The following is a 19,746-nucleotide window of genomic DNA, read 5'->3' on the forward strand; positions in this document are numbered from 1 at the left end:
GCAGTTCCCATGGAGGCCAGAAGAGGACCTCAAATCCTCATGGAACTGGAGTTACAGACAATCTCAAGTTATCTTTTGGGTGCTGGGGCTCAAATCAGGTCCCCTGAAAGGATGAGCAGTGCTCCTTAAGCTCTGAGTCATCTTTCCAGGCCCTAGGCCTCAGCTCTGCCTCCTGTGAGCTAGGACTATGGCATAAGCTTCTGCCATGACCTCTCACCTGTTCTTCTCTGCTTCATCTAGGTTCATTTTTTGTGTAGATTTCTTTAAAAAAGATTTATTTATTTCATATATGTGAGTACACTGTAGCTGTCTTCAGGCACACTAGAAAAGGGCACTCGATCTCATTACAGATGGTTGTGAGCCACCATGTGGTTGCTGGAATTTGAACTCAGGACCTCTGGAAGAGCAGTCAGTGCTCTTAACTGCTGAGCCATCTCTCCAGTCCCCTTTTGGTGTAGATTTTATGGTCGTGTGTGTGTGTGTGTGTGTGTGTGTGTGTGTGTGTGTGTGTGTGTGTATGTATACAGTGCCCATGGAGAACAAAAGGAGACATTGGATTCTCTAAACTGGAGCTACCTCCACCCCTCTCCCCAGTCCCCTCCCCTTCCCCCTCCCCCACCCCTGAGTGCTGGGAAGTGAACTCAGGTTCTCTGCAAGAGCAGAGCTCTTAACATCTGAGCCACCTCTCTAGCTCCTTTTCTCTAATTTTTCTTATTTATTTTTGAATGCCCTTGGTGCACAATGATATACTACATCTGAGATGGAATATGATTCAGAGACTAACTAGACACTTCAGCACCAAGTTCACCAACTCATTGATTCTGGCTCCTCTCAGGTATCATCACAACAAAACAGAGGGAAAAGCAAAGTTAATGCCGGGCGGTGGTGGCACACGCCTTTAATCCCAGCACTTGGGAGGCAGAGGCAGGTGGATTTCTAAGTTCGTGGCCAGCCTAGTCTACAGAGTGAGTTCCAGAACAGCCAGGGCTACACAGAGAAACCCTGCCTTTAAAAACTAAAAAAAAACCAAACCAAAACAATACAAAACAAAAAATTAACACCCACCCATACAAATGAACATAAAATCTACACACAAAAAAATTAAGAAAAAAAAATGAATTGCCAAAAAATATAGAATAGAAAACAGGTTAGAAGGTTAGAAGTTCATTGCAGAACCAGATTTCATCACCAGGAAACAGTGAAAGCTAATTATTTCACTACAAAGTGATACCTTCTACAATGAATTACTATGCAGCTGTAAATAAGAACAAACAAAGGCCATGTGTATGACCCCTGTACTGCAGTCCCCGCGGAGGCCAGAAGAGGTCCTCAGAGGCAGGCAGATCTCTGGGTTCCAGGCCAGCCAGAGCTATAAGGTGAAGGACTCTTTGTACACTATGGGAGGGATTATGATACATTTGCCAAGTGAAGAAAAGGTAAGGAGAACAGCTTAATACGTTATTCTTCATGAAGTAATTTGTTTGGGCATAAAGTCTAGAATAACATAAACTATAAATCTATAAATGCAGTCTCCTCTGGGCAGGAACAGTGAGCGGCTGGCTTCAGGGAATGGTGAGGGTGAGCAGGGTAGCCCTGGCAAAGTCTGCTCTGGATTTGCAAACCTGTTGCTTCCCCCGCCCCATCTCCCCCTCTGTGTGTGTGTGTGTGTGTGTGAGTGAGTATGTGTATGTGTGTGTGGTGTGAGTGTGTGTGTATGTGTGTATGATTGTGTGTATGTGTGTGTGAGTGTGTGTATTGTGTGAGTGTGTGCATGTGTGTGAGTGTGTGTGTGGTGTGCATGTGTGTGAGTGTGTGTGTGGTGTGTATATGTGTGTATGTGTGGTGTGTGTGTGAGTGTGTGTGTGTGTGAGTGTGTATGTATCTGTGTGTGTGTGGTGTGTGAGTGTGTGTGTGAGTGTGTGTATTGTGTGTGTGGTGTGTGTGAGTGTGTGTGTGTGAGTGTGTGTATTGTGTGTGTGGTGTGTGTGAGTGTGTGTGTGTGTGTGTGTGCATGTGCGTGTGTGTGTGTATGTATGTATGTATAATTGCCCTCGACAAGATCTCATTAAGGCTTGGCCTTGAAGGAAGGTGATCTTCCTGGCCCAGCCACTGGATTGTAGGATTATAGTTGTGAGCTATCGTGGCAAGCTGTGTTACTTTAAAAACAAGATAAAAAATGTTGAAGTGCTTTCTTTCTTCCTCCCTCTCTTCCCCTCCTCCCTCCTTTTCTCTCTCTTTCTTTCTCTTGTTCTCTCTCTCTCTTTCTTTCTTTCCTTCAGCATTTCCCTCTGTGTAGTCCTGGTTGGCCTTGAACCCACAAATCCTTTCTCCCCAGGTACTGGGACTACAGGTGTGTCATCCTTGGCAAGGATCATATTTTACTCGGGAAACATGTCCAAGTAGCAGGCAGTAAAGCCCAGCTCCCCTCCCTGAAGAGGTACTTTCCTACAGGTTGTATTTTCGTCCCAGATCCGGGTTGTTCTCACCATTAATGTGCATGACAGGTTGACGTGGTCTTGGCAGCCCTTGGCTGGAGGTGGCCCTGGAGGACAGGAAGTGAGCTTTTCCTTCCTCCCAGACCGACCCTCCTCTGCCTTCCTCACATTCTTCCACTGTCTGGGTCATGCTGGGACTGGCCCTGCAGTCTCAGGCATCTTGGGTTCTGGCACTGTCCCCAGGTTAGTGTCTCTCACTGAGGTTCCCTTGAGAAAGAATCTCCTCCAAGGAGCTTTTCTCCTGAGGTGGTGAAGCTGTTGATCCTGAGCGGCTGAAAGCAAGCTGCAAAGGCTCCCATTCAGGGACCTTGTTAATATTCTAGATACCTCGAGCAGGTCAACCGCACGTGTCTAATGTAAAGTAATTTATTCTGTTAGTATTTTGGTTTCCTGCTGCCAGGGACTCCTGGCATATGGCATTCCCTTAAGGCTCGGAGACAGAGAGGGACGTCTGGGCATAACAAGGCATCCACATTCATTGATATGTTTAGCATCTTGGCTTGAAGATGAAATTCTAAGCCTCAGTCTCAGTGGCTCCCAGCTGTGGGATGGTAAAGTATTTTCTCTAGTCTGCTGCAGTCACTACGGTCATGTTGGGACTCAGAGTCACTGAGCCTTGGGCTTGGTGGCCTGATAAGAGCTTGTAAAAGTAGGTACCTCATTCTACCTAAGGTCTGCCTGCAGTTCTGCGTTGCACCTGTGTGTCCAAGGAGTCTCCCTTATATGCTTATTTATGATTTTTTATTTGTGTGCATGTGTATATATAAATGATTGTTTGTATGTGTATGTATGTGTTTCCATGTACATGTACATCAGGTGAAGTAACACGTGTGGATGTCAGAGCAACTTGTAGAAGTTGATCTTGATGGTGCTTTTAAAAAATCAGTAGTGAGTTGATAAGTTATTTGTGTGTGTGTGTGTGTGTGTGTGTGTGTGTGTGTGTGTGTGTAGTGCATGTGTGGAGGTCAGGGGAGACATTGTGTTAGTTCTCTCCATCAACCATAAAGGTTGTAGGGATCAAACAGGTCTTAGGCTTGTTGGTCCTAAGCCACCTCACTAGTCCTTCTCCTCTTTTTTGAGACAGGGACTCATTCTGTACCCTTGGCTGACCTAGAACTAGATGTGTAGACCTGGTTGACAATAAACTCAAGGAGATCTAATTACATTTGCTTACTGAATGCAAGGATTAAAGGTGTGTGCCACAGTGCTGGTGTGTGTGTTAGGAGCTTCCTTTTTTATTTTTTTCTGTAGAGTCTTGTGTATTCCAGGCTGTTCTTTTTTTTTTTTTAGATTTATTTATTTATTTGTTTTTATGTGCATGAGTACACTGTAGCTGTACAGATGGCACCGCTCACTCCAGCCCCACTTGCTCCAGCGTAATTCACTGTAGCTGTCTTCAGATGCACCAGAGAGAGTGTCAGAACTCATTACGGGTGGTTGTGAGCTACCATGTGGTTGTTGGGATTTGAACTCAGAGCCTTTGGAAGAGTAGTCAGTGCTCTTACCCACTGAGCCATCTTGCCAGCCCCCATCCACGCTGTTCTTAAACTCTTCATGTAGTCAAGGCTGCCCTTGAATTCCTGATTCTCCTGTTTCTACCTGGGGTTACAAGCGCTTATTAGTATGGTGGGGACTGAACACAGGGCTGTGTGCTTGCTACACAAACACTCCATCAACTGAGATGTGTCCCTAGCTTCCTTTTGTTTAGAAACAGTATGTCACTGTAGCTCAGTCAAAGCTGGCCTTTAACTCCTGGTCCACCACCCCCACCTCCCCAGGGCTGAGATGACAGGTGTGTATCAACACACCCAGCCTTATGCGTGTGCTCCTGTCTTCTCCCATTTTGTGGAGTTGTTATACAGTGTCTGAAGCAAAAGGTAGTGCCTTCCCTAGACAGCAGGACAGGTAAAATCCCGCTGTGAGTGGCATTTTCTCTCATACTAAGAACTCTTCTAAAGGGAGGGTGGTTTTTCAACACCTCCTATGGCTGGACAGGGCAGGGAGGTCTAGCCTCAACCTTGGAGGGTTGTGCAAGGTGATAATAAAGTTTTGTCTCAAGTATTAACTTTATAACCACCTCTAGATTTTAACATGTTGCAGGGCTGCCTCATTTATGGGGTTGAACTTCTCACGGTGCTAGCCAAGCTCATGCCTGGCACACAGTAGGAATTTGCTCAGTCAGAGATTCAGCATGGAGCTGACAGTTTCCTGTATAGAGAATAGAAGGAGTGGAGATCAGTAGAGACTCTGGGCATGGGGAATGACTAATGGAAGCCTCTTCTTATGTGTTTGGAGTACAGAACTTCCTCCTTAGGGCTGAGGATAGGTTATTTTTGCAGTGCTGGGATTGAACTCATGACCTTGTGCATGCTAGCCAGGTGATTGCTCATTGAGTCATACTCCAGTCCAGTCAGGATTAGCTCTATACACTATAACAGGAACCCTTTTATTGAGCTTAGCATTAATCGCAAGATTGCTCAGCTAGTGCAGGGTGCAAGCCACAGGTAGTTGAGAGCCTGGGGCCTTTTTTATCCTTTGTTTCTTTTCTGTTTCTTTGTTTCTTGGCAGGGTCTCACTGTGTAGTTCTGGCTGACCTCAGTCTCACAGATATCCACCTGCCTCTGTCTCCTGAGTGCTGGGATTCAAGGTGGGTGCCCTTTTGTTTTTCTACAGCTGCTCAGGGTCTGCCCATGGTTGTAGCTCCTGCTAGCCCAGTGCCTCACCATTGGGCAGCCTCCCCATAATCATCTCAGGTTTAGTGATGGTTGAAGAGGCTCGCCTTGCCTGCAGCAGAAGGTCCACCTCTTTAGGATGGGTTTTCTCTTAGACCTCAGCTAAGGCTGTGGACACCTTGGTGTCAACCGCTCTAGACACATTCCCAGGATGCCATTTGTATTTACTGCACAGCACTGCACTGCAGTTTGAGTTATCCACTGTGAGTCTTGTCTTACTCTACTTAGGCCTCGGGAGACACGGCGTGCGTCTCATTTACTCCCCCTGACCATTGTATAGAATGACAGACCTAGGATTTGAACCCACGTTTTTCCAAAGCAGCATTCTTTCTTTCGACTCACGGTTTCACATAGGCCAGGCTAGTCTAGAACTTACTGTGTGGCCAAGGATGACCTTGAACTTCTGTTCCTTCTTCTGTTTCCCTGGGATTACAAATCCGTATGCAGTGCTGGGATTGAGCCCAGGCTTTCAGTCACACTAAGTGTGCACTCTGCCAGCGGAGCCATGTTCAGGGGTCACAGAGCTGTACCCTGTGTTGTGCTAGCCTGCCTCCCTGACACTCAGAAGCCTCAGAGATTCCATCTATCATTTCTCCTTCACTGATCCCATCTTTAATAAATGACGAACTGGCTGGGCTTGGTGTTGCTACCTGTAATTTCAGCAACTCATGAGACTGAGGCAGCCTGAGTAATACAGCAAGATCTTGTCTTAAAAAGAAAAAAATGTAAGATAATAGCTTATTGGTAAAGAGCTTACGATGAGTCCCTGGATTTGATTCTTAGCAGTGGGACCGGTGGGATGGGAGCCAATCTGCTGCTAGCTGTTCATAGGGGCCACTACCTCCTGGCAGAATGGGGTGATAGGTGTCACTGTTTGGCCAGGTGAGCAAGCAGAGCTTGGGGTTGAGAATCTATCTGGAGCCAGAATTTCCAGGTTTGGCTCTCAGGTTGGCCACTTCTGCTTTGCGGCCCCACCTTAGTTCAGGCATGTGATCTTGGTTAATCTTGCTTGTCAAGTTGATTGGATCTGGGATCAATAAAAAAAATGCCTCATTTTTTGTTAAAGGATGAATACTGAAAGGGGAAGACCCTGTGTGAGAATTGGCAGCATCTTCTGGCTGTAGCCCAGACACAAGCAGGGCGCCTTCTATGCCCGCCTTCACCTGCTCCTTGTGATGTTATCTAGTCTGTTGCTGGCACCATCAAACCAAGCTTCTTCAGGCTTGCAATATGAACTGAATATTTGTGGCTCCCAAGGCATCCTTCAGACCTTCCTGAGCACACTGGTACTCCCATGGTGTCTGTTCTTACAGAGAAACAACCAGGTGACCAAACTCCCATGGACCCAGACTCTATTGTTGGACTATCCATCCTGAATAGTGTGAACCAATCTAACAAGTCTACCCCCTTTCAAACTTTTAAATGAGTTTTTATTTTTGGTTAACATCTTTAATGTAGTACATATTAACACTTAATTTTTAAAAGTTATTTTTATTGTTTCTAATTATGCATGTGATTATGAGCCTGCATGAATATATGCTCATGAGTATAGGTGCCCACAGAGGCCACCTTGGATACCAATGAAGCTGGAGTTAGGTGAGCTGCCTGATATGGCTGCTGGGAACTGAACTCAGGTCCTATGGAAAAATAGCTCTCTGCTCTTAACCAATGACCCTCTGTCCAGACCATTCCCTTGGCTTCGTTCGTCTGAGAACTCTGAGGGATATAGTCCACTGTAAGCCAGGCTGATGTGGTGAACTGCCTGCAGGAGATTGTCCTGAGTTTTCAAGGCAGCACAAAAACCATACTCCCAGGAGTTCGGGCACTCGTGCCCTCCCTCGAGGCTTAGCTATTGGTGCCCTGGCAGAGAGACATTCCCAAACCACTGTCCAAGGTCATGCAGCTAGCTGTCACCTCAGCTGCTCTGGAGGTTGAGCCAGGAAGATTACAAGCCCAAGGTCTGCTTCAGCTACAGGGTGAGTGAGCTCCAGGCTACCCTAGGCAAGTCAGTGAGACTTTCTCAAAATAAAAAGTAAAAAAAAAAAAAAAAAAAAAAAAAAAAAAAAAAAAAAGGGGAGGAGCAGTTGGAAGCTGGGGTGTAGCTCTGTGGATGAAGTCTGTCTAGCATTGGGGACTCTAGCTTCACTCTCCAATAAACCAAGCTCCAATAAAAAGACAAAAAGAAGCCAGGCAGTGGTGGCACACACCTTTAGTCCCAGCACTTGGGAGGCAGAAGCAGGCAGATTTCTGAGTTCGAGGCCAGCCTGGTCTACAGAGTGAGTTCCAGGACAGCCAGGGCTGCACAGAGAAACCCTATCTCAATTACGTGTGTCTCAACGGCACAATTACGAAATTGTTGTCCTGAATTTTGAGCCCTTATCAGCCACTTGCAAAGACCATAAGCTGTGGTCGAGGTGAGTGTCCCAATGGTCCATTTGCTAAAGTCACAAAGGGAGTGTTGCTGACAGGCCATGGAACCCTTAAAAGTTGAGGTTGGAGAGACCACTCAGTGGTTAAGAGCACTGACTGTTCTTCCAGAGGTCCTGAGTTCAAATCCCAGCAACCACATGGTGGCTCACAACCATCTGTAATGGGATCAGGTGCCCTTTTCTGGTGTGTCTGAAGAGAGCTACAGTGTACTCATGTACATAAAATAAACAAATCAAAAATACTTTTTAAAAAAGTTGATGTCTTTGAAGGAGGTCTCTATACCATTAATATCTTCCTGTGAGAGTCATTTTCTTCTCTTTCCCTTGGAAACTATAAGGCATGGTTCTATACCATGCTGTTATTATAAGGCAATGATTCTCAGCCTTCCTAATGCTGCAACCCTTTATTTAATACAGATCCTGGTGTTGATGTAACCCCAACCATAAAATTATTATTTGTTGCTACTTCATAACTGTAATCTTGCTACTGTTATAAATTGTGTAATTATCTGTTTAGCCAATATTCTTTGGCAATCCTGAGAAAGGATCATTAGACCCCCAAAGAGGTCATGACTTTCAGATTGAGAACCAGTGCCGTAAGGAGTTTCCTCACCATGCATCCCCATTTTAGCTCATGGTCTTGTCTGTGTCCCAATGTCATGGGGCCACTCAATCAGGTTGGAACCTCCCAAACTACACACCAACCAAATCTTTTCTCTTCCTGATTAGATCATCTTGGGGGCTTTGTTACAGTGTCAGAAAACTAACAGTGTTATTTTCAGGCTCTATTGCTGTCGTTGGCAGGATAAGGTTAACACAAATTTCAGAACAAGGGGCCACCTGTTAGGCTTATACTTAAAATATGTAAACAGACTTTAACAGTAGATTCCATGAGAAAAAAGGAAACTATTCTCAGCATGTATATTGTTCAGTAACAGTCAGCTCCTGGGTTATAAAAAGGGATTGGGGGTCTACCTGGGAGCAATGAGGACTTATAGACGTGGCAGCTCTGCCCCGACACTTGCCATCATTATTAGAGTATGATAGCTTCAGTATGATAGCAGCCAGGTGGTGACGGCACACACATTTGATCCCAGCACTCTGGAGGCAGAGGCATGTGGATCTCTGTGAGTTAAAGGCTACCCTGTTCTACAAAGTGATTTCTAGTATAGCCAGGGCTACACACACACACACACACACACACACACTTCAGCAGTGCCCTGAGGATAGGCAGGGGTGCAGCACATAGTGGAACTCTAGTTCTGTCAAGAGTAATGGTTTGCGGCTGTAGAGATGGCCCAGTAGTTAAGGGTGCTTGTTGCTCTTGCAGAAGCCTGGGACTAGTCCCCAGCACCCACATGGTAGTTCACAAGTGTTTGTAACTAACCTCCAGTTCCAGGGGTTCCAGCATGTAGAGCGTGTATACACGTGCAGGCAAAACACTCATACACATTAAAAACAAACAAACAAACAAAAGCAAAGAGGGGGATGAGCGTGGATAGCAGCTTTGGAAAGGGAAGGAATCCCCTGTTGGGGGAGTGAGCCTCCCTTATCAGCTACAAGCACTTCAGATGTGTGTGTGTGTGTGTGTGTGTGTGTGTGTGTGAGAGTGTGCAATTTTTTGTTTTTTTGTTTTTTTGGTTTCTTTTTGTTTTTTTCTGAGACAGGGTTTCTCTGTATAGCTCTGGCTGTCCTGGAACTCACTTTGTAGACCAGGCTGGCCTCAAACTCAGAAATCAGCCTGCCTCTGCCTCCCAAATTCTGGGATTAAAGGCGTGTGCCACCACTGCCCAGCTTATTATTATTATTATTATTTTTTAATGCAGGGTATCACTCTAGTCCTGGCTCGCATGGCGCTCACTACGTAGATCAGGGTGGCCTTACATTCACAGAGATCTGACTGCCTTTATCTCTTGAGTGTTGGGATCAAAGGTATGTACTATCACCCCTGGCTAGAGTGTGCAACTTTTAATCCCTTTTCCTTAAGGACAGAGTTATGAAGACCAAAAGGTTTATGCTCCTGACAGTGTTATTTCAAAGAAGAGAAATGTAGAGAGAAAGTAAATGGAATACTATGTGTCCATTTACAATAATTTTAAGCAAGGCAATCTGACCTGCAGTTTCAGCAGCTGGGAGACAGGGGTAGGAGGACTGCAAGTTCAAGGCATTCCTGGGCTACAGAAAACCCTGCTCAGAAAAAACATGATAAAAGAAAAAAAAATTCAAGAATGTCTTCTTTAACCTCTGTGCTGGTTCAAATGAGAAGTGTCCCTACAGTCTCTGGCATGTGTCCATTGTTGGTGGCTCGGTCTAGAGAGGCTTAGGGATCGCGTTCTGACTAGAGGAGGTATGTCATGGGGGGTGGGCCTCGACCTGTCCTATGATTGGTCTCTCTGCATCATGTTGCTTGTAGTTGAAGATGTAAGCGCTCAGTCCGCTTCCTGTTCCTGCTCCTGTGCCTGCTGCTGTGCGGTCCCCAGCATGGCGGACTGTAACCTTTTGGAACCATAAGCCAACATGAACTTTTCTCTAAGTTGCCTTGGTCCCAGTGTTCTATCACAGGAACAGAGGGTTAAACTAGTGCATCTCCTGTGGGAGCAAGGGTGATCTTCAACTAGTTGGCAGTTCTGTGCTCTCCTTCAGCACAGAGCCTCACACAGTTAAAGGCCTCATTTGTTGGAGAAATAAATATAATCTTAAATGATGGGAGGGTATGCCCCCCACCCCCACAAAGAATATGAGATGGAATTCCTAGTTGTGAAAGGAATTCTGACAATACAAGGGGCAGAGGCCAGGCTGGTTCAGTGAGGGAAGGTTCAATCCCTGGGACCCACCTGGTAGAAGAAGAGAAACAGTTCCTGTAGATTATCCTCTGATCACCACATTTGTGCTGTGGCACACATACACACAAAATAAACAGATAGATAGATGATAGATAGGTGATAGATAGATGATGGATAAATGGATAATAGGGTGGATAGATAGATGATAAATAGATAAAATAGGTGATAGATTCATAGATGATAGATGATGATAGGTGATAGGTGATAGATGAAAGATGATTGATAGATGATAGATGGTAGATAGATTAACAAAATGAATATCTGACCGAAGCACTCTAAAGAAGGCAGAGCTTCTCCTGGTTCACAGTTGAGGCTTCGGTCCACAGAGTGGGAAAGGCATGGTGTAGGAGCACGAGGCAGCTGATTATGCAGCATCCATAGTGAGGAAGCATCGAGAGATGAAGGCTGGTGCTCAGCCCAGCCTCCCCTTTTTACTCATCTCAGGACCCTAATCCTTTGAATGGCATCCTCCACATGGAGGGTGGGACTTCCCTGTTCAGTGAAAAGCATCTGGAGCCCCCTTCTTAGACATACTCCGAGATGTGTCTTCTAGGTGGTTGTAAATCTAATCAAGTTGATAATGAGGAAGAACACCACAAATACATGTCAGCCAGCTTAAGTTGGTTACGTGGTGTGAAAAACTGAGCAGAAAAAGGATGTTTGAGAAGCTGTGCAAAGACTGGGGGCTGGTTAAGAGCACTTGTGCTCTTGCAGAGGCCCTGAGCATTTCCAGTATCTACATCATGTATCTCACAGCTGCCCGTATGTAACTCCAGATCTAGAGGATCCGAGCAAGACTGGGTCTAATATTAAATTGAATTTAAAAGGTTACCCCTCACATTGTCAAACCAAGTAGCCAGATACAAGTAACAACAAAAGATACCTGTGGTTTTGTGTTCATTTTGAGACAGGTTTCCAAGTAGTCCAGACTGGCCTTGAATTCATTGTGTGGCTGAGGATGACTCTGAATTTCTGATTTTCTTGCCTCTTTCTCCCAGGTGCTGTGATTATGGACATGTAGCAGCATGCCCTGTTTGTGGAGTGCCGGGGCTTGAATCCAGGGCCTTGTGCATGCTAGGCAAGCACTCTACCAGGTGAGCCACAACCCCAGCCCAAGACATCTGGTTTGAACCAGATCTTTTCATTAAGTTAAGCAGGAAGGCAGCTTGCAACACATGCATGGGAAATGTGCCATCTTGGTTTAATGAGTGGGTTTCTGCAGTATGTTGAAACACTTCAACTTCCTTAACCCAATATCTGATGAAGGAGCAAGGATAGAGAAATTAATTTACCACACACTAATTAAAGGGGGGTGCACACTGTATACACAGCGAAAGTCTCTGGAATAAATATTTGATAAACAGTATCTGGCAAATTAAAAACCTGAAATGTTAAATTAAATGCAAATTAAAAATCTGGAATGTTAAATTAATTAAATACGGAAAATTGCATCAAACAGCATTACAAGTCTTAGTTAAATCAGGGAGCCACGCTCACAGCCTCACGTCGCCCCTTCGCAGTCTTCATTCACCTGTTGGGAATAAATAAGCGACAGCCACCGCCGTTCAGTACCCATGAATTTACATGTCGTGCTGCACAGTTGTTCTGGGGAGACCTGAGGGAGGAAACTAAGTAGGGAAGAGAACAGACTTTCTACTCATGTGGACAAAAAGCTGATAGATTTATCCAAACCGGGAATCCTCTTCTATCTGTAAGTTTCTATCTTCTAACTTACAGATAAGCATCTGTAAGTTTGTTTATGCAAAGGGTACCCCAGGTACAGCTATTTCCACAGCCTACTGGCCAAGCATGTGTTTGGCCAGAGCAGAAAAGTCAGTGCTTAGACCAACCAGGCCCAGAGGGACCCTGGAGACAAGCCTTAGGCCATGGCTTTGCTGGGGAAATACTGAAGAGAGCTCTCTCTCCTTGTCTTAGTCAGGGTTTCTATTCCTGCACAAACATCATGACCATGAAGCAAGTTGGGGAGGAAAGGGTTTATTTGGCTTACTTCCACATGGCTGTTCATCACCAGAGGAAGTCAGGACTGGAACTCGAGCAGGTCAGGAAGCCAGAACTGATGCAGAGGCCATGGAGGGTCTTTCTTTACTGGCTTGCTCAGCCTGCTCTCTTATAGAACCCAAGACCTCCAGCCCAGGGATGGCACCACCCACAAGGGGCAATTGAGAAAATGCCTCACAGCTGGATCTCATGGAGGCACTTCCCCAACTGAAACTCCCTTCTCTGTGATAACTCCAGCCTGTGTCAAGTTGACACGCAAAACCAGCCAGTACACTCCTGAAGGAGATAATACCCAGAGGTTGAATCCTGCGATCCAGTGGAGGGGTCAGCAAGTGGCAGATCACAGAGGCTTCCTGGGTCTCTGGAGAGATGAGATGCTTTGTGTCCTCCTGTCATTGTATACTTGGTTGAGACATAGCATCAATCCTTGCTGGCCCCTTGTGGGTTTTTGGTTTTATTTGTTTGTATTTACTATAGCCCTTGGAATAGAGCATAGGGTCTCTTGTCAGGTTGGTGCTCTGCCCTGAACTACACCTCAGACTCCTCTGGATTTCAAAATTGTCCCTGTTTGTGATACCTCACAACACTATGGGGAGAATAACAGTGGGCCCCAGCGCTTTACAGATTGATTCTCACTTCTGCCAGTTAACCTGAGTTCTAAAGCTGTCTGAAACCACTCAGTTAGGCTTCCTCCCTCTTCCCTCCTTGTTCCCTTCTTCATCCTCTCTCTCTCCCCCTATCCTTTCCTCCTTCTCTCTTGTCTCTTCTCTGTATGTCCATGCTTTGTGGTCAGAGGACAACTTGTAGAAGCCAGCTCTCTCTTTCCACTACTGGGTTCTGGGGATTAGATTCAGGTTTGTGGGCTTGGGGGCAGCTGCCTTTACTGGCTGAGTCATCACACTGACCCAGTACTCCAATTCTTGAAGGGAAAGGGGCTACCACAGGAGGGAGCATGCATGGACACATAGTTGGAGGCTGGACGGGGACCAGGCAGGATGTTCCTTGGTAGCACAGGTCAGGGAGGAATGCAGAAAGCAGCTGCAGTGATTGTGTTGGCGCTCTGTGCCAGCTCAATTCCTTTCCCAGTGTCCTGGGCACTGCTGAGCTTGGGTATGCAGCTGCAGGTCAATGAAGCCAGAGGTGGTGCTCTGATGGCAGTGGTCAGCCTGGAGGTGAGGATATGTTCCTTCACAGGTCAGGTAGATAGTGCCGGCTGTCAGTGGGGACCTCATCATGGTCTACTGGTTACAACAGCTCTATGAGGGCTGTCCTGTCCTCAAAACTTGGTGGTCAGGCTCCGGGGAAGGAGAGCTAAGTCACCAATTAGTCCTAAGTGGTCAGTAGTAGAGACCTTGCCAAGCATGCAAGTTCAGTTCCTAGCTATAAACACACATACAGAGAGAGAGAGAGAGAGAGAGAGAGAGAGAGAGAGAGAGAGAGAGAGAGAGAGAGAGAGAGAGAGAGAGAGAGAGAGAGAGAGAGAGAGAGAGAGAGACAGAGAGACAGAGAGAGAGAGAGACAGAGAGAGACAGAGAGAGACAGAGAGACAAAACAAAACACTAGGAAATACCTATGAGAGAAAAGACTCAGTCCCTCCCTGGGATTGGTGGTCACGTGGACACTCTCAAGTCACAACTCATTGTGAATCTACTGCTTTCTTCTTCTCTTTAGTGTGAATGAAATTCTATCTTGTGGTGTTTTTTTTTTTTTCTTGTTGGGACAGGGGTCTCACTATGTAGCCCTGGTTCACTTGCAATTTCTACCAGACTGGCCTAGAATTTATAGAGGTCTACGTGCCTCTGCCTCCTTAAGTGCTGGGGTTAAAGGCATGAACCACAACACCTGATCTATCTATCTATGCTTATGCTGGCCAAGAATATGGTTGGAAGTCAATACTCTGGAATAGTAGAGAGAAGCACTGTACACCAGAAACACTTACAAATGGGTTTGACCAATTTTCCCCTAAAACAGAAGGAATCCCTGTACTGATAGAAAACCACAGGGGCATGGCTAGCAGGGGTTGACGTTTCACCCTCTATAACTTGCTGAGAGACCTGGTCTTTCTGACAGATGTCATTAAGCAGTGGGCAGGATGCTAAAAGGTAGGATGATGATGATGATGATGATGATGATGATGATGATGATGATGATGATGATGATGATGATGATGATGATAATGATGATTGATGATAGCGGTGGTGGTGTGCTGCTGCTGGTGGTGGTGGAGGAGGTATTGGTGGTGATTTTAAAGATTTCTTTTATTTTTATGTACATGAGTGTTTTGCCTGCATGTAAGTATGCTTGGTGCTCAAGGAAACAATGTTGGATCCTCTGAAACTGGAATTACAGGTAGATATAGGTTGCTATGTGAGTGCCAGGGAACCAAATCCAGGTCCTTGGCAAGAACAGCTAGCCTGTTTAATCACCGAGCCACCTCTCTAGCTCTGCAGCAGGATATTTTTCTGGTAATCAATTAAAGGGGAAAGCCCCTACCCCATATATTGCAGACTCAGAAGAAATAATATAATTTAGGGGCTGGGAATGTGGCTAAGTGGTAGGAAATTAGTCTATGACACTTGCATCATGGGTTCAATCCCCAGCACTTTCACAATCCTCTCTCTAAGAAAGACAACTCAGGTCTACCAGATGTTTCTCTAAGTCTTTTTCCTCTTCAGCTTGATAGTCATTCTTGAGCATTGGGGGAGTAGCTCAGGGGTTGAGCACTTCCTTGTGTGAAGCCAGCATGCCCCCAGTAAGCTCATGTGTTTGAACACTTGGTCCTCAGCTGGTAATACTCTTTAGGAATGTTATAGAACCTTCCAGAAGTTCAGTGTTGCTAGAGGAAATGGGTCATTGGGGGTGGGGCTTGAGGTTTCAGAACTTGGCCATTTCCTATCCACTCTCTACTTCTTCTTCTTCTTCTTCTTCTTCTTCTTCTTCTTCTTCTTCTTCTTCTTCTTCTTCTTCTCCTTCTCCTTCTCCTTCTCCTCCTCCTCCTCCTCCTCCTCCTCCTCCTCCTTCTTCTTCTTCTTCTTCTTTTTCTTCTTTAGATATTTTCTTTATTTACATGTCATATGATATCTCCTTTCCCAATTTCCCCTCCGAAAAAAAGAAAAAAAAGAAAAAAAAACCTGTTCTCTCCCCGCTTCCCCTGCTCAACAAACGACCATCTCCTGCTTCCTGGCCCTGGCATTCTCCTACTCTGGGGCATAGAGCCTTCACAGGGCCAAGGACCTCTTTTCCCATTCATGACCAATTAGGCCATCCTCTGCTATATATATGCTTCTGGAGCTGTTAGTCCCATCATGTGTACTCTTTGGTTGGTGGTTTAGTCCCTAGGAGCTCTGAGGGCACTCTTTACTTCTTTACTATGGATGTGTTCAGCCAGTTGCCTCATGGCCATGCCACATGCAGTTTCTACCATGATGGGTTGTATGCTCCCAAACAGTAGATCAGTAGATCTTCTCCCTTAAGTGGCTGCTTCTTTTTAAATTTTTTGTTTGTTTGTTTGTTTGTTTGTTTTTGTTTTTTTTTGAGATGGGGTTTCTCTGTGTAGCCCTGGCTGTCCTGGAGCTCACTCTGTAGACCAGGCTGGCCGCGAACTCAGAAATCCGTCTGCTTCTGCCTCCCAAGTGCTGGGATTAAAGGCATGTGCCACCACTCCCGGCTTAAAATTTCTTAAGATATATTTTCATTATACTTAATATATGTTCTTGTGATATTTACATACATGTATATAATTATTCTGAGCATATCCACCTTCATCATCCTCCCTGGTCTCCCTCCCCCTCCTGCAGATTCCCTGCTTTTGGTCCTCCTTCTGCTTTCTTGTTTCTTTGTTAAATGACCCAGTGAGTTTCATTTGGGTTGCTTAGTAGAAAGCATGGGCAGGGGTTATTACAAGGGTGTGGGCACCTAAGTGCCAACACCACTGAGGAAACTATCTCTTCCTCCTCTGACAACTATTAATTGCCTTCAGATCCATTCCTGCATTGGGCAGGTCACCACAACAGTTCTGAGTTCATGAGTGAGACCGTGAGTGAGACATCTAGTTATGCCCAGAGGCTGTTGTTCTGAAATAACTCCACCCTGTGGTCCTGCTCCTTCTGTCTCCTTCTGCAATGTTCCCTGAGCCTGGGAGGAGGTGATAGAGATGTCCCCTTTGTGGCTGAGTATTTCCCATGCTTGTCAGTCTCTGGAGTCACTGTCACCTACTCTCTTTGCCCTTGGGGTGACTGTCTTGCAGTGAGTTGCCCAAGTGCTGGCTCAACAGCTCTCAGTCTCACTGCATCTCCACGGACAGCAGAGGACACTTCAGCATGCCTCTGACCTCGTCTGGGTCATCACTGTCACCTACTGTCCCACTATCCAAATCTCAGATGTAAGAGCCCTAGGGCATCTGTAGTTCCCCTCTCTTCCAACTGCCATGGTCCTTCATTGTTCAGCCAGGTTTGCCCACCTGTTCCCATGGGCCCACAACCTCCCAATAAGAAGGCCTTAATTAAAGGCTTCCTGGGGGGAACAAAAAGCTTCACTGCCCAACTGCAGAATTAATGTATGCACATAAACATAAGCTATTTAAGAAGGTAATTCCACAGAAACATTATGTACATTAGCAAAACAAGACTGACTCTCCCTCTAGACCCTGTGACCTCCTCAGCCGCAGCGTTTTCAGTACCAGATGTAGATTCCCTCCTGTGGAGTATGAACCCTCTGTAGCTGAGGACAGTTGATGACCTCCATAACAAAATTTCCACCAGTGCCTCACCTTGTTTGACCAGTTGAAGTTGCTGCACATGGGGCCCTCAGCTGGATGAGACTAGGGATGACAAATGTCCCCCATCCCTGGCAGTCTGCATGACACCTTCTGGCAGTATGTGGGCTAGCCAGTTAGAGGATGCTTCCAACCAACCCAGGCCCAGTGGGGCTTCTCTTTGTCCAGTGACCAAGGCATGTGTGTCTTCGGCAATAGAGCCGTACCATGTAGTTCTTCCCGGTGGGCAAACAACAGCAGTGACCATTGCTGTAGTTTTTGGAGACTTAGGAGTCTCTACCTCCAATAACTTGCGAGCAGGCAGTCCACTTTTGACACTGGTGTTTTCATTAAATAAAGGACAAGCAGCTTTACCCAGAATCACTGGGTTGCTTTTTGTAGCATACTTGGTAACAGAAATGAGAAAGGTAAAGAAAAAATAGACGCAGTGATTTCAAGGCAGTAATTTCAGTCCCAAGTGCTGGGGGTGTGGTGTGGTGTGGTGGCGTGGGGGTGAGGATGGATAGCTGGGCATAGGCCCTATCCTAGCATTGGAATAATAATATAAAAGATGGGCATTGGGAGACCAGCAGACTGAACTACACAGCCAGATCCTAAGGAAAAAAAATAGAAAAGTTACATTAGAACATACAATGTATATGTTCCATGTGTGTCTGTTTATCTATCTATCTATCTATCTATCTATCTATCTATCTATCTATCTATCTCCATTTGGTATATTAATGTTATATCTGTACATACCCTCAATGTTTTCCTTCCTAAAAAATGTTTTCTGCTGCAGTTTATTGCTTTGCCTTATCTGTGTAGAGACCGCAATTCTAGGAGAAGTAAGCATGCTGGTAACTGGGGTTGTGTACCCCAACCACATCTATGGTTATTGTTACAGTGTCCCTTCCTGGTATCTGATTGTATTCAGGAGACGCTTCCGCTAGGACAAAGCCACCTGGCCATGACGTCTATGTTTTCGTGAGAGTCGGCAGCTCTGAAGACTGATGGGAGCTGGTGCTGAGACAGGGGTGTGCCATCTGCCACCCAAGTGGAGATGAAAAGACACAAGAGCCTGGTGGTTTCTCTTCCCTAGCACTATGCTCCCTTTATCTTTGCAGCAAAGCCTGCAACAAAGCTGGGGGAGAAGCACCTTTGATTCAGTGGGTGGCGGAGGCTCTGACTCAAGCTCTGTAAACATGATGCTTCCTGATCTTTAAGGTGACCCTCCCATGGGGTTCACCCAAACACACACCTGGGCCATGGTGTGCTGCTGCTTGCCTCGAGAGTTCTGGTTGCCCAGGTGCAGATCTTCCTAGTCATGTGTGCCATAGGTGGCTGTAAAGTTAGTGTGACTATGGCAACCTCCTGGGAGTGAGGGACCACAAGTTTCCCTAAGGAGGGGTGGATCTGTCTGGATCAGAGATGGAGCAGGTCAAAACTGTGCTGTCAGGGGTAGGCTTGAGCCTTTGAATAGCTTTCGTATCCCTTTTGGGCAATATAACAAGATGCTGTCTCTTAAAAACCAACCAACCAACCAACCAACCAACCAACAAATACATCCTAGAAGCCAATATAAGGGGTGTTAAGTAAATTATAACATGTCTACATAATGAAGTATCATAGAGTGATTAAAATGATGACACAGCTGAAGAATAATCTGGAGGCTGAGGCAGGAGGATTGTGAAGGCTAGCCTGAGCTATATATCAAACCTTTGTCTTGAAAGTGTATGTGTGTGTATGGGATGATTCTGAAAGCTTGTTATCACTTTATGCTATGTTTGGAAAAAAGAAAAACATGAAAAGGACAAAAAAGGAGATACATGTAAAAAGATTGGAAATATTCTGAAATGTTAATGTGGTAGTATTAGTTGTCTATGTGCAGGTCAACTCTAAGGAATGAGATTTTACTTTCTATTTGGATTATCTGCATTTCAAATATGGAGACTGCTTGCAACTTCCTCTTCCTCTTCTCCTTCTTCAGGAGTCTCATGTAGCTCAGGCTGGTCTTGAACTTCGCACAGGATGAGCCTGAGCTCCTGACTTCCCTGCCTTCACCTCCTTAGTGCTGAGATTTCAAGTAGGTACCACCATAGCTAGTTGTATTTGGTGCTGCACATGGACCTCAGAGCCTCATGATGCTAGGCAAACATTCTACCAAATGAGCTACATAACTAACCCTGTGTGATACTTTTTATTGATACTTTAACAATATATTTTAAAAAGATTTGCTTTTATTTTATGGGTATGAGTGGTTTACCTGCATTTACATATGTGTTCTTGGTACCTGTGGAGATCAGAAGAAGGCATCAGGTCCTCTGGAATTGGAGTTACAGACAGTTGTGAGCCACTGTGTGGGTGCTGGGAACTGAATGAAGGTCTTCTGAAAAGCATTAAGTGCTCTTAAGCTCTGAGCTATTTCTTCAGCTCAAAACACACACACACACACACACACACACACACACACAC

The 19,746-nt window shown here is 45.6% G+C and overlaps 1 long non-coding RNA gene across 1 annotated transcript; it reads left to right on the forward strand.

The window, feature by feature from the left end:
- Positions 1-1,158: 1,158 nt before the first annotated feature.
- Positions 1,159-11,960, forward strand: LOC116094791. The gene is made up of 2 exons (XR_004120317.1): positions 1,159-1,376; positions 11,053-11,960. It is a non-coding gene; the product is annotated as an uncharacterized LOC116094791 (long non-coding RNA).
- Positions 11,961-19,746: the final 7,786 nt, after the last annotated feature.

This window comes from Mastomys coucha, unplaced genomic scaffold (assembly GCF_008632895.1).
Source record: "Mastomys coucha isolate ucsf_1 unplaced genomic scaffold, UCSF_Mcou_1 pScaffold17, whole genome shotgun sequence".
Classification (NCBI taxonomy): Eukaryota; Metazoa; Chordata; class Mammalia; order Rodentia; family Muridae; genus Mastomys; species Mastomys coucha.